Genomic DNA, 16113 nt, shown 5'->3' with positions numbered 1-16113 from the left:
AGATTACCAGCTAGGAAATATCAGAAACTCCCAGCTAAACAGAAAAGGGGAATTGGAGGTAAGTTTTTCATTGGTTTATTCAGCTGCCTTGAACTACATGGAAAGTAGAGTAAACAGAATCAATAACCATAGACATACATATACTTAGGTTGACTATTCTGCTTTCTTCTCTATTCATTTTCATTAAATTCTACTTATTTATCCAGGATTTGAGTTCCTACAGGTGGAAGGTTGTTTCTGACTTGCCAGTTATGTCAGTCTTTTCTCTTGTCTTACATTTCCCTGAGATAGAGCTTGTGTCTGGGCAAAGAGTACATTGCTCCCTAAGTCATTCAGAAAGTAACATCTCAGTACACATTTCTGCTTTGCCCTTCCATTTAAATTTCTGTGCCTTAATGGGCGTCATCTAACTTCTATCAGTAGGCTTTGCTCTACATAGTAACTGAAAACCAAAAAATGACTTTTCTGGTTTTAGTAGTATTCCAGCCACAGTCCAAACACTACCTGTACATGCACAGTAGCATTCAGGTGCAATGAGAGTGTTCTACTACTCAGATACAACAAAAGCATGAAAGAGCTGAAATCAAAGAGTTGTGAGGTTCACAAGCAATGACTTAGAGATTGTTTTTATAATTTGCGTGTGAAAAGCAAAAGTTAACATCTAGTCATATGCCAAAATAAAAACTTAAAAATGTGGAATCTGGTTTTAATCAAAGGTCCTCAGGATTGGAAAAGAACCAGTATAGTATATCTTACAACTACAATGAGTCAAAATAATTCCCCTCATGTGTTCTGGATAATCTCAAATGATTTAGACTGGAATCATACTTCAGTCTTCTGGAAAAAATGCTCACAAATAATATCAACCATAATAGTTGTACAATTTGAATGAGTTTAAGGGAGTTATTAACACTTTATGGGAAGTGGACAACAAAGTCTATGCTGTCCTGTTCATGGTAAGAACTTTTTTGCTTGGAATTGGAAGCAAGGAGGGAGGAAAATACAGTAGTAGTCACACTTAGAGCAAGCTTTAGCACTCATGGTATTTATTGGAAGCATTTTTGAAAGAATTTTTATTTTGCTCCATGACTAATGGACAAAAATATGTCATGCTCTCCTGATAACCATCTAACTTGAGACATGATACAAGTTGCAGGTCAGTTCTTGGGAAGCAGAGATGCACATGGCAAAAGTTTATTGAGAGGAACTCTTGAGATAAACATAGAGGGTAGCATAGTGAAGAAAGCAGGATTGGGTAGAAAGAAAGGTTAAACTGTAATGTAGCCCCAGCTTTAGTCAATCCTGTTGAGCGCTCTGGAGTTGGGATGCCACTCAGAGTAGTCCCAACATGGACCAGTCACTGGATGTGTACTGCCCCTGGAAAGGGTGCATCCTCTCAGGTAAGGCTGCTCTCTTTAGCTGAGGAAAAGTCCCAGAGAGGGACACAGCTAATGCTCTCAACCACCAACAGCCCAAGCTCCTGGGAGAATAAGTGCCTCACTCCTGGAGGGGGCATCTAGCTAGTGCACCACAGCATATACTACAGGAAGTGTGTGTAGTAAGGAAGTAGTATGGTAGATTTGGGAATACATGAGCTTTGAATTCAGAGAAATCTAGGTTCAAAGATTATATCAGAGAGTGACAAATTATTGTAATCCTGGCCAAATTATTTAACCTCTAGAAGTCTCTGCTTCCTCACCTGAAAACTAAGAAATAAGAATATCTCCCTCACTCTGCTTTCATTAAGATTAAATTATACAATATATATAGTGTGCTAGCACTATGCCTGCAATATATTAGTTGTACAATAAGTATTTGTTCTATGCTTCTCTCCACTCCTTAGAAACAAAAGGAATATTTGTCAATTAAAAAGTATTTGTTTAGAGATAGCCTCATCCACCACAGGACAGACAGCAGAAGCAGGAAGAACTACAGTCCTGCAGCCTGTGAACCAAAAACCACATTCACAGAAAGATAGACAAGATGAAAAGGCAGAGGGCTATGTACCAGATGAAGGAACAAGATAAAACCCCAGAAAAACGACAAAATGAAGTAGAGATAGTCAACCTTCCAGAAAAAGAATTCAGAATAATGATAGGGAAGATGATCCAAGACCTCGGAAAAACAATGGAGGCAAAGATCGAGAAGATGCAAGAAATGTTTAACAAAGACCTAGAAGAATTAAAGAACAAACAAACAGAGATGAACAATACAATAACTGAAATGAAAACTACACTAGAAGGAATCAATAGCAGAATAACTGACAGAAGAACGGATAAGTGACCTGGAAGACAGAATGGTGGAATTCACTGCTGTGGAACAGACTAAAGAAAAAAGAATGAAAAGAAATGAAGACAGCCTAAGAGACCTCTGGGACAACATTAAACGCAACAACATTTGCATTATAGGGGTCCCAGAGGAGAAGAGAGAGAGAAAGGACCAGAGAAAATATTTGAAGAGATTATAGCCGAAAACTTCCCTAACATGGGAAGGAAAATAGCCACCCAAGTCCAGGAAGCACAGAGAGTCCCAGAAGGATAAACCCAAGGAGAAACATGCCGAGACACATAGTAATCAAAGTGGCAAAAATTAAAGACAAAGAAAAATTATTGAAAGCAGCAAGGGAAAAACGACAAATAACATACAAGGGAACTCCCATAAGGTTAACAGCTGATTTCTCAGCAGAAACTCTGCAAGCCAGAAGGGAGTGGCATGATATAGTTAAAGTGATGAAAGGGAAGAAGCTACAACCAAGATTACTCTACCTGGCAATGATCTCATTCAGATTCAATGGAGAAATCAAAAGCTTTACAGACAAGCAAAAGCTAAGAGAATTCAGCACTACCAAACCAGCTCTAAAACAAATGCTAAAGGAACTTCTCTAAGTGGGAAACACAAGAGAAGAAAAGGACCTACAAGAACAAACCCAAACCAATTAAGAATATGGTCATAGGAACATATATATCGATAATTACCTTAAACGTGAATGGATTAAATGCTCCAACCAAACGACACAGGCTTGCTGAATGGATACAAAAACAAGACCCATATATATGCTGTCTACAAGAGACCCACTTCAGACCTAGGGACACATACAGACTGAAAGTGAGGGGATGGAAAAAGATATTCCATGCAAATGGAAATCAAAAGAAAGCTAGAGTAGCAATACTCATATCAGAAAAAATAGACTTTAAAATAAAGAATGTTACAAGAGACAAAGAAGGACACTACATAATGATCAAGGGGTCAATCCAAGAAGAAGATATAACAATTATAAATATATATGCACCCAACATAGGAGCACCTCAATACATAAGGCAACTGCTAACAGCTTAAAAGAGGAAATCGACAGTAACACAATAATAGTGGGGGACTTTAACACCTCACTTCTACCAATGGACAGGTCATCCAAAATGAAAATAAATAATGAAACAGAAGCTTTAAATGACACAATAGACCAGATAGATTTAATTGATATTTATAGAACATTCCATCCAAAAACAGCAGATTACACTTTCTTCTCAAGTGTGCATGGAACATTCTCCAGGATAGATCACATCTTGGGTCACAAATCAAGCCTCAGTAAATTTAAGAAAATTGAAATCATATCAAGCATCTTTTCTGACCACAATGCTATGAGATTAGAAATGAAGTACAGGGGAAAAAACGTAAAAAACACAAACACATGGAGGCTAAACACTACATTACTAAATAACCAAGAGATCACTGAAGAAATCAAAGAGGAAATCAAAAAATACCTAGAGACAAATGACAATGAAAACACAACAATCCAAAACCTATGGGGTGCAGCAAAAGCAGTTCTAAGAGAGAAGTTTATAGCTATACAAGCCTACATCAAGAAACAAGAAAAATCTCAAATAAATAATCTAATCTTACACCTAAAGGAACTAGAGAAGAAGAACAAACAAAACCCAAAATTAGCAGAAAGAAAGAAATCATAAAGATCAGAGCAGAAATAAATGAAATAGAAACAAAGAAAACACTAGCCAAGATCAATAAAACTAAAAGCTGTTTCTTTGAGAAGATAAACATAATTGATAAACCATTAGCCAGACTCATCAAGAAAAAGAGGGAGAGGACTCAAATCAATAAAATTAGAAATGAAAAAGGAGAAGTTACAACAGACATCACAGAAATACAAAGCATCCTAAGAGACTACTACAAGCAACTCTATGCCAATAAAATGGACAAGCTGGAAGAAATGGACAAATTCTTAGAAAGGTATAACCTTCCAAGATTAAATCAGGAAGAAATAGAGTATATGAACAGACCAATCACAAGTAAAGAAATTGAAACTGTGATTAAAAATCTTCCAACAAACAAAAGTCCAGGACCAGATGGCTTCACAGGTGAATTCTATCAAACATTTAGAGAAGAGCTAACACCCATCCTTCTCAAACTCTTCCAAAAAATTGCGGAGGGAGGAACACTCCCTAACTCATTCTATGAGGCCACCATCACCCTGATACTAAAACCAGACAAAGATACTACAAAAAAAGAAAATTACAGACCAATATCACCAATGAATATAGATGCAAAAATCCGCAACAAAATAATACCAAACAGAATCCAACAACACATTAAAAAGATCATATACCATGATCAACTGGGATTTATCCCAGGGATGCAAGGATTCTTCAATATATGTAAATCAATCAATGTGATACACCATATTAACAAATTGAAGAAGAAAAACCATATGATCATCTCAATAGATGCAGGAATAGCTTTTGACAAAATTCAAGACCCATTTATGATAAAAACTCTCCAGAAAGTGTGCATAGAGGGAACCTACCTCAACATAATAAAGGCCATATACAACAAACCCACAGCAAACATCATTCTCAATGGTGAAAAACTGGAAGCATTTCCTCTAAGATCAGGAATAAGACAAGGATGTCCACTCTCACCACTATTATTCAACATAGTTTTGGAAGTCCTAGCCACGGCAATCAGAGAAGGAAAAGAAATAAAAGGAATCCAAATTGGAAAAGAGTAAAACTGTCACTGTTTGCAGATGACATGATACTATACATAGAGAATCCTAAAGATACCACCAGAAAACTGCTAGAGCTAATCAATGAATTTGGTAAAGTTGCAGGATACAAAATTAATGCACAGAAATCTCTTGCATTCCTATACACTAATGATGAAATATCTGAAGTAAAAATTATGTAAACACTCCCATTTACCATTGCAACAAAAAGAATAAAATATCTAGGAATAAACCTACCTAGGGAGACCAAAGACCTGTATGCAGAAAACTATAAGACACTGATGAAATAAATTAAAGATGATACCAACAGATGGAGAGATATACCATGTTCTTGGATTGGAAGAATCAATATTGTGAAAATGACTATACTACACAAAGCAATCTACAGATTCAATGCAATCCCTATCAAATTACCAATGGCATTTTTTACGGAACTAGAACAAAAAAATCTTAAAATTTGTTTGGAGACAAAAAAGACCCCGAATAGCCAAAGCAGTCTTGAGGGAAAAAAGTGGAGCTGGAGGTATCAGACCCCTTGACTTTAGACTATACTACAAAGCTACAGTAATCAAGAAAATATGGTACTGGCACAAAAACAGAAAGATAGAAAACCCAGAGGTAAACCCACGCACCTGTGATCAACTAATCTATGACAAAGGAGGCAAGGATATACAATGGAGAAAAGACAGTCTCTTCAATAAGTGGTGCTGGGAAAACTGGACAGCTACATGTAAAAGAATGAAATTAGAACACTCCCTAACACCATACACAAAAATAAACTCAAAATGGATTCGAGACCTAAATGTAAGACCGGACACTGTAAAACTCTTTGAGGAAAACATAGGAAGAACACTCTTTGACATAAATCACAGCAAAATCCTTGTTGGTCCGCCTCCTAAAGTAATGGAAATAAAAACAAAAATAAACAAATGGGACCTAATGAAACTTCAAAGCTTTTGCACAGCAAAGGAAACCATAAACAAGACGAAAAGACAACCCTCAGAATGGGGGAAAATATTTGCAAACGAATCAACGGACAAAAGATTAATCTCCAAAATATATAAACAACTTATGCAGCTCAATATTTAAAAAACAAACAACCCAATCCAAAAATGGGCAGAAGACTTAATTAGACATTTCTCCAAAGAAGACATACAGGTGGCCAAGAAGCACATGAAAAGATGCTCAACATCACTAGTTATTAGAGAATGCAAATCAAAACTACAATGAGGTACCACCTCACACCAGTTAGAATGGGCGTCATCAGAAACTCTACAAACAACAAATGCTGGAGAGGGTGTGGAAAAAAGGGAACTCTCTTGCACTGTTGGTAGGATCGTAAAATGATATAGCCACTATGGAGAACAGTATGGAGGTTCCTTAAAAAACTAAAAATAGAATTACCATATGATCCAGCACTCCCACTCCTGGGCATATACCCAGAGAAAACCACAATTCTAAAAGACACATGTACCCCAATATTCATTGCAGCACTATTTACAATAGCCAGGTGTTGGAAGCAACCTAAATACCCATCAACAGATGAATGGATAAAGAAGATGTGGTACATATATACAATGGAATATTACTCAGCCATATAAAGGAACGAAATTGGCTCATTTGTTGAGACGTGGATGGATCTAGAGACTGTCATACAGAGTGAAGTAAGTCAGAAAAAGAAAACAAATATCGTATATTAACGCATATATTTGGAACCTAGAAAAATGGTACAGATGAACCAGTTTTCAGGACAGAAATTGAGACACAGATGTAGAGAATAAATGTGTGGACACCAAGGGGGGAATGCCGCGGGGGGCTGGAGGTCGTTGTGTGATGAATTGGGAGATTGGGATTGACATATAAACACTGATGTGTATAAAATTGATTACTAACAAGAACCTGCTGTATTAAAAAAAAAAAAAAAGTGCTTTGTACCAGAATGATTACTGTGTGTTGTAGGGGGGAAGGGGCTACTTGATAATTTTATGTTGTTTTCCGTAATTCCTTGGAATTTTCTTTCTAAAATAGATGCCTTTCCTTTAGGAATTCCAGAAAGCCTTTAAGGAAATATTCTTAAAATTGTTTGCTTTACAAATGTATGTTATTATTTTATCGAGAAATAAGATTAAAATTATCTTTCTGATTTTAAGATTAAAAAAATTAAAATAAAAAAATAAAAGGAAAAGAAAAAAAGAATGAATATATGTGTATGTATAACTGATTCATTTTGCTGTATACCTGAAACTCACACAACATTTACATAGGTGTAAATCAGCTATAAGCAGAAAAAAAAAGTATTTGTTTAGCACCTACTACCCTCTAACCACTATGCTGGTAATGTCAGAGGGTAGGAATAAATACAAGACATGATCCCCACCCTAAAGAGTATTTATCACATAGTTAGAAAAGAAAAGATTAACACGTATAAAATTATCACAAATAATAACATAAGAAAATCATTGAATATTAAATCAAATATATGGTTATGAGAAGATCACTGATGGCCAGAGTAATCAGGAAACAACACACAATATGTTACATGGAAGAAATAATTATTGAGCTGGACCTTAAAGGAGAGATTAAATTTAAATGCTTGGCAGGAGAAGTAATGGATTCTAAGTGATGGAATCCTTATTGAAGACACATAAGAAAGCAAGGCATTCTCTGACTTGAGTGTCATTTTGCTACACAATGTTGAATAGCCATTTGTAAACTCTCACCCCTGCAGTTCAACCTAACCCCTTTAGAGCTGTTGCAAATCTGATTCTCTTTAACCTATTAAAGCAACATTGGACTAGTTAAAACTGAGATTTTGTGTGAGAAAGAGAGAAGCCAAGCTTTATATCTACGGTCACACATTGATTCTTGGTATCTACTGACCTTAATATTGTACCCTTCTCCCCCATCAGATAAGTCACTTGGCCACTAAAATTGGTTTATACAAGAACTAAAATACTTGGTCATAGGCTGAATTGTATTATCATGAGCTGTGTTTAGGTAAGTTCTCCATCTACTTCCTGTATGTCTGGTACTGATATGCTGTTTTCAGTATAGGAAGGGTATGGTATATTGTCTTGTATTTTTCATTTCTATAATCCCAGCATCCAACACAAAATAATTACCTAATTTGGATTGGATAAGATGAATTTGATGACAGTGAATAGATTTGCTTAATCAGAGAATGTTGTAAAGTAAAAGGATGAAAGATCAGACAGTTGACAAATTATGAAAGGCTTTGGGAAATAAGTAGAGTAGCTTCTACTCAAAGTGATTGTTATTTTGGATCAGAAGAGCTATATAATCAAAATTGTTTAATGTGAGATAGTTTAATAGCAGATTACAAGATAGAGGAGACAGTCAGAAGCCATGGGGGAAACTAACAATTTTTTTAGGAATTGGATGAAGAAGTATAATAGTACCAAGACACCTCTTAGATGAGCGGTCAAAACATAAGAAAATCCAGAAGTCGTGGACAGCAACCTGACTGTTGAAACCAGTATAATAGATAGGTTCTCCAAGAATGAGAATTAGAAGGGGAGAACCCAAAACTAACAACTAAGCTTTGGGGAATGCTCACAGCTAGTCAAATAGACAGGAAGAAAGAAGATCTGACATTGTGTAGAAATCAAAAGGAAAGAATGGTTCCATGAGGGTGGAGGTGGCCAAGTATACCAAAAGGTATAGGGAGTTAAAAAGCCACTGGAATTACTAATAAGGAAACTCTTTATGCCCTTTGAGGAAGTTGTGTTTCAGGTTAGTGATGGGATTGGAATGTAGGCTGCCAAAGGTTGAGTGAGGGAGCAGGTGGAGAAGATATGGAGGTCACGTACATTCATTGTGATGGTTAATTTTATGTCAACTTGTCCAAGCTGTGATGCCCAGTTGTTTGGTCAAACACTAGTCTAGATGCTGCTGTGAAGGTACTTTTTAGATGTAACTAATGTTTAAATCAGTAGACTTTGAGTAAAGCAGATTACCCTCCTTAATGTGGGTGAGCCTCATTCAATCAGGCAAAGGCCTTACGAGAAAAAATTGAGGTCCCTCCTAGGAAGAAGGAATTCAATCTCCAGTCTACCTTCAGACTCAAGACTGCAACATTAATTCTTCCCTGTTACTACAGCCTGACAGTCTGACCTATAGATTTTGGATTTGCCAACTGTCCCTCCTACCCACCCACTCTGTCATGTGAGCCAGTTTCTTAAAATAAGAACCTACAGCTACACCCTATTTGTTCTGTTGCTCTGGAAAACCCTGACTAATATAGGCATTACCATTCATTTTAGAAATTTTAAAGTAAAAAAGAGAGAAACAATGGTAGGGAAGTAGGAAATCAAAATATTATCATTTCTGAAGTAAAGAAGACAAACTTGAGAGCAAGATGACTTCCAGTTACACTTTGCAACTTACATTGTTGCCCAGACACCCTCCAACAATTGAGGACCAAAATTGACTTCATCCAGTGAGGTCAGATTTTCCCCAAATTTTCCTAAGACAATGATTACACCCAGATCAGTCCAGGCTAAGGCTGTGGACCACTCTCACCATAGGGCTTCTGTGGCTAATTCTTTAGACGAAATGTATACTCCCTGTCATGTTTCACTCCCTGTCATTCATTGTCATTGCCAAAGTATAATATCATCTTGTTATGTACTAAATTTCTGTATTCTCCTCTCCATTGTCCTCAGTGCTTTCTTTTGTATTGTGCCAATCTCATCTCACATTGCAAACCTGTGAATCTTATACTTTCTTTAATATCTATTATACTATCTTCTTATTGCTATTTACTTGTATGTATCTCACACCAGACTTTAAACTCTGTGAGACCAGAGGCAGTGTTTAGCACCACCCTTACAAGCACTCAGAAGATGTTTATGATAGAATAAAGAAATGAATGAGTAAAGTCTTAATACAGGAATCAATACTCATCAGTAAAGTTCTAACAGGAGACAGAAAGTATACTAGAATCAGGAAAACTCTAGGAGAGTTTATTTACAATAAAATGAATTACAATGGTGTAGACAGAACATTGTCTACAATGGGGAACTACGAAGGGACAATGCAGGAATCTGGGACTCTCCAGGGAAGATTTGTGGCCACCATTAGACCCAGAACAATAAGGTTACTACAGGGAGAGGTTACTAGAACCTGGAAAGAAAGCAACTCGGAGGCAGAACAGATCAACTTATGTGTAGTAAGGATCATGAAACAGTGGGCACAGCCAGTCTGAGACTACTTCCCAGAGAGGGAACCAGGGGAATAAATATCTTGATCTCTCTCTCTCCACTCCCTCTGGTATTTTCTTGGGGTTTCTCATTGACTGGACTCAACTGGAAGCCAGAAGGTCTAAGAACCTCTAGTTACAGTCAATATAACTGAAGTTGTGAGGTAGAGAAAAAAGCAGAGGATGGAGCTAGAAGAAAACCAGATACCCATCTGGCCCAACATCATTTACAGCTGAGATCTGGATCTTCCCAGTTGTGTCTTCTAGCTTTCAGTGTAGTGAATAACATCTTCCAAATATGTTTCCCCATTTTTTTTAGCTAGAAATACCTTTGACTTCCTCCACATAAAGAAATCCTTGGGCTTCCCTGGTGGCGCAGTGGTTGAGAATCTGCCTGCCAATGCAGGGGACACGGATTCGAGCCCTGGTCTGGGAAGATCCCACATGCTGCGGAGCAACTAGGCCCGTGAGCCACAACTCCTGAGCCTGCGCGTCTGGAGCCTGTGCTCTGCAACAACAGAGGCCGCGATAGTGAGAGGCCCACGCATCGCGATGAAGAGTGGTCCGCGCTTGCCGCAACTAGAGAAAGCCCTTGCACAGAAGCGAAGACCAACACAGCCAAAAATAAATAAATAATAAATAAATTTGAAAAAAAAAAAGAAATCCTTAATTCTTCAAGACCTGGATCAAAATTATTTTTTCCAGTATATTCTCCAATTCCATCCCAGGTGATGTATAATTATAATATATGCAAGTTATGCCATAGTATTTTTCTTACATTCACTGAGTAGTTATGGTAGTAGTAACAGTGCAAATAGTCATAGTAGTAAACCACTTACTATTATGTACTGAGCACTGTTCTTTTGTTTGTTTTTTGGGGGGGTTTGGTGTGGTTTTTTTTGCTTGGTTGGTTTTTTTTTTGCTTTATGTATATACATACATTGTATTAGTCAGCTTGCGCTGCCGTAACAAAATATCACAGACTGGGTGGTTAAAACAACGGACATTTATTCTCTTACATTTCTAGAGACTAGAAGTTCAATATGAAAGTGCCAGCACGTTGGTTTCTGGTAAGACCTCTCTTCCTGGCTTATCAATGACTGTCTTCTCACATGCTCTCACGTGACCTTTCCTCTGTGTGCATGCAGAAAGAGAGAGCTCTGGTGTCTCTTCCTCTTCATATAAGGACACCAGTTATATCTAGATTAGGGCTCCATCCTTAAGGTCTCATTTAATCTTAATTACCCCCTCAAAGGCTTTATCTTCAAATATAGTCACACTGGGAAGTAGAGCTTCAACATGTAAATGTTGGGGGTACACAATTCAGTCCATAACATACACAATCTCATTTAATTTTCACAACAACCCGTGAGATATATCCAGATTTTACAGACAAAGGAACTGAAATTAGAATTTACTTATATTAGTTCTTATAGATAAAAAATGATAGAATCAGAATTTAAATCCCAATCTGTCTTATTCCAAAACCTATGCTTTTTAACCACTCCATGCCATTACCATGGTTATGTTGCCATCCACTAGGCTCCCACATGGAAGGGGCCATGTCCTATTCATTTTTAAATTGCAGCACCTTACAAAGTGTTTGCTCCACAATATATATTCCATAAATGTTCCTAGAATTAAATATGAATGAGGCAGAGAAAACAAACAAAAAGGGCTTATAGTTTCAAAGCACATTTATCAACCATAAATAATAGAAAAATACAAAATATGAAACAAAGGAAAAGAGGCAAAAGCTAAGTACAAGAAACAGCCATTTCTTTTCCTAGACATGCAGTAGGTTTACTTTGATCCACTTCTCTCAGTTGGATTCAAGTTAATATTTCTTTTCTACTCACTATTTTGCTAAGAGCCATGAGATCAGCTTTTTTTTTTTTTTTTTTTTTTTCCTTTGAAGCAGCCAGTCTCCGTTTCCTGGAACAGTCTTCTCCTGAAGCAAAAACCTCTCTTTTGGAGCAAAGCCTTCCTCCTGGGGTTCTTTGTTCTGCCAGTGCTGAATTCCTTTGAGCTTCTCTCTGGAGCAGGTCTGGAACAAGTAGCTCTCCCTTCTTTTGAACAGCTAAGCAAGTTGTCTCTCATCTTGGTTGCCCTTGCTGTGCTGGAAGCCTGTTCAGTCACATCTCTCTGTTTCAGTTCATTTCAATAAACCCCTTCCAGCAAAAGTTAGTTGAATATCTAAGCAGGTTTTTTTTTTTTTTAAGATAAGATTATTTTCATATGGAACTAATACCTTACATAAAAAGTGAATCACTTTACTATAAGCAACTCAACTTCTTCACAAGTAGTACAGATATAAGATTGAAACTTCAATGATAAGTAGAGAATGAATCCAAAGATTATAAACTGTTAAGATTTGGAAAGGATTTTAGGCATCATCACATCAGACCAACTGCCTATCTAATGAAGAATTCCTACTATAATAAACTGGGAGTTAGTTGTCCAGAATGAAAACCTTTTGTATTTTGAGAGAAAATCCTGGTTCTGTGTTGGACAGCTCTGCTAATAGAGTTGCCTTAAATTAAATAAATATCTACTTCTCTTGAAATTTTATTACTCATTATTGACTCTGTGCTCAATTAACAGGTGCTGTCATAGGTGCTAGAATTTCTACTCATTTATCTACCAAAACCAATATATAATAACTCCACCCAATTGTCTGTGTTGTCAGTTGGGAGGGCCAAAAATGAAGTTGGAATGGAAGAAGGTGGAGATCCCATTGGTGAGAAAATGGAATAATTTTCACATGATGGAAATAGAAAGCCATGGAATAGTAGATCGAAAAAGGGATAGAAGTGGAGAAGACATGTGGGTATGGGTGGCCATGGCTTGGGTTGGGTGTGAATTGGATGGTAAGAAGCAGATTCAATAAGCAAAATAAAATTCCCCCAAAGTTAAAGATAAATTATAAAAGTAGAATACCTACTGGAATGAAAGGCAAAATAAATCTCTACATAATTACAGATCTTGAATAGAAACATCTCATAACTTTTCTCCACCTCTTTTTTTCACAAGATAATGGTATTCCATTTGCTTTGTAGGACTAGACCTACAGAATGTCTTCTGTCACTTCCTCATTGGGTTGTCACAATCCCAACCAGCACATATTATGAATATTGGTGGAATCTCAAACAGAAACAGGAGGATAGAGATAGTATACCATACTGCTGGCCCCACCAGGATTGCCTTTTCCCATGACCACGCAGCTTTGTTTGAGCTATTCAATTATCTTCCTCACCCTCTTTCATTATAGAAATAGATATAGATAAAATGTTCTGATTACCACCAAGGAGGAGTAGTCTTAATAGATAGCAAGTACTTTTATCTAATTCCTATCAGAAAAAAAAAAATCTGTTTCATCTCCCAACAACATGAAAACATATTGAAATATTATTTATCTTTATAATTATATATATTTATTATCTATATTTATCTTATTGTCAACATTTATCTATTACCTATCTTAGAAAAAATCCTCCTAATCCTATTGCCTTCATCTAGAACCTCAAGCACAAACTTATTAAAAATATGTATGTTTCTATATCTATGTTTTATTGTTCTTTCTCCAATGTCTCACCCCCCCCCCCATCATCCTCTCAACCTGCTCCATTCAAACCATTCAAACGAACCATTTTCATTGAGGTCATGAAAAACACGGTTGAATACTTCTTATTTTTCTTTAATTTGAATTTAATTCATTCTAAAGGTAATAAGTACTAATCCTACAACATTCAAGAGTGTGCAAAAAGGGTCTAAAATGAATTTCCCTCCCTACTTGTAACCCTAGCACCGGTTCTTCTCCCTAAATTGTTATGTAGTTTTTAAATATTCATCTAGAGAAATTTAATACGCATATAGGCATTTTGTGGTTGTTTTGCTTTGTTTTACATTTTTTTCTTCAAATGGTAGCATGCACTCTTCTGCTCATTTCTTTTTTCACTTACTATATCTTGGACATCTTTCCATATCAATACATAGAACAAAATTTTTACCCTTCTTTCCCTCTTCCATTGTATTATGTATTACTTGGTCCCCTATTGATGGATATTTTGATGTTTTTAATCTTTTGCTACTACAAATGATGCTACAATAACTGTACATATGTCATTTCATGCATGTTGGAGTTTGCAGAAGAAATGTTTTGAACAGAATTGCTAAGTCAATGGATATGGGTATTTTTTATCTCTGCTATATATTACTATACTATATTGCCCTTCATATAACTCATACTAACTTATATTGTTTCCCAACATAGTTCCCAATACAGTGCATTGTCAATCTTTTTAATATTTACCAGTCTAAAAGTGGTATTCCACTGCAATTATAATACATCTTTCTCTCATCATGATTGAATTTGTACAACTATTCACATATTTACAAGCCACTTCGATATGCTTTTCTGTGAACAGTATATGCACTCTCTTTTCCCATTTTTCTATTGAGCTGTTGGGTCATTTTGATAATAATTTGTGAGCATTCTTTATACAGTAGAAAAATTAGTTTTTTGTGATATGAGTTGCAAATTTTTTCCCAAGTTGGCCTTTGTCTGTTTACTTTAATGGAGTTATTTTCCTATGATCATATTTATTTTTACAGTGGCAAATGTATTAATCATTTCTTTCATGATTTTTCTGAGTCATGCTAAGAAATTTCTTCCTTGATAAAAGATTATTTTAAAACATTTTCTAATAGGTTGCTTTTTACCTTTATGGTTTTATTTGTCCCTTTAAATTATTATCCTGTTAGAATTTACTTTGCTGCAAGAAAGGGAAGCATCATAGTTACAATGCCATTTACTGAATAATCTATATTTTTATCTTTTCCCCATCAATTTGAAATGGTACTTTTAACATGTATAACATACACATAGGAGTCTATCTCTGGATACTTATTCTTTTCAACTAACCATCTATTCCCATAGCATCATCACACTGTTTTAATTATTGGAGGTTCATAAAATATTTTGTCTAGAATGGTTAGACTTTTCTCATTACTTTTCATTTTCAGAGTATTCTTGGCAACTATTGCTTGCTTATTTTTCCACATAAAATTTAGAATCACATGGTCTAAATCCAAAAATAATCTTGTTTATATCTAGATCATGTAAAATTTCTGTTAGTTTTCCATCATTATGCTGTTGAGTCATCTCATGCAAGATCATGGTATGTGTTTCCATTTGTTCAAGCCTTCTTCATCAGCAACATTTTAAAGGTTTTTTTTTAATATGAAAACTGCTTATTTCCTATTAATTGTATGCCTAAACATTTTATTACATTATTGCTATCATAAAGAGAGTTTTTCTTTCTTTATATTTTCTAATCTTTTTATTTGACTGCATAGCAGCTGTTAATATTTTTATATATTAATTTTATGCACAGCCATGTTAATACATTATTAATTGTAGTTGTATTTTGGTCAGATTCCCTTTGGTATTGGAGGTGTAAAAGCATATCACCTGTTTACAATAACTTTACCTCCTTCTTTCCAGTTTGTATACCTCTATTTTCTTTTTCTTGCTTAATTGCTTTTCTTAATGCTTCTAGGACAATGCTAAGTAACAGTAGTGATAGTAGACATTTTTGTCACATTCATAACTCTATTGCAAATATCTCTAATGTTTTTATATTCAGCCTGATACAGATTATTATATTAAGATTGGTATATTGGTATCATATATTCTTATGTTGTTAAGTTTTTATCAAGAATGAGTATGAAATTTTGTCAAATGATATTTCATCATTGACTGTTATGATTGCGTGATTTTTTGCACTTTTAATGTATTAATATACTGAAACATATTAGTAGATTTCCTAATTTTGAACCTCCTTATGTTCCTAGTATAATCCCCATTTTGTCA

Source organism: Balaenoptera physalus (genome assembly GCF_965194825.1).
Source record: "Balaenoptera physalus genome assembly, chromosome: 2".
Classification (NCBI taxonomy): domain Eukaryota; kingdom Metazoa; phylum Chordata; class Mammalia; order Artiodactyla; family Balaenopteridae; genus Balaenoptera; species Balaenoptera physalus.
This window is presented reverse-complemented; position numbering follows the sequence as displayed.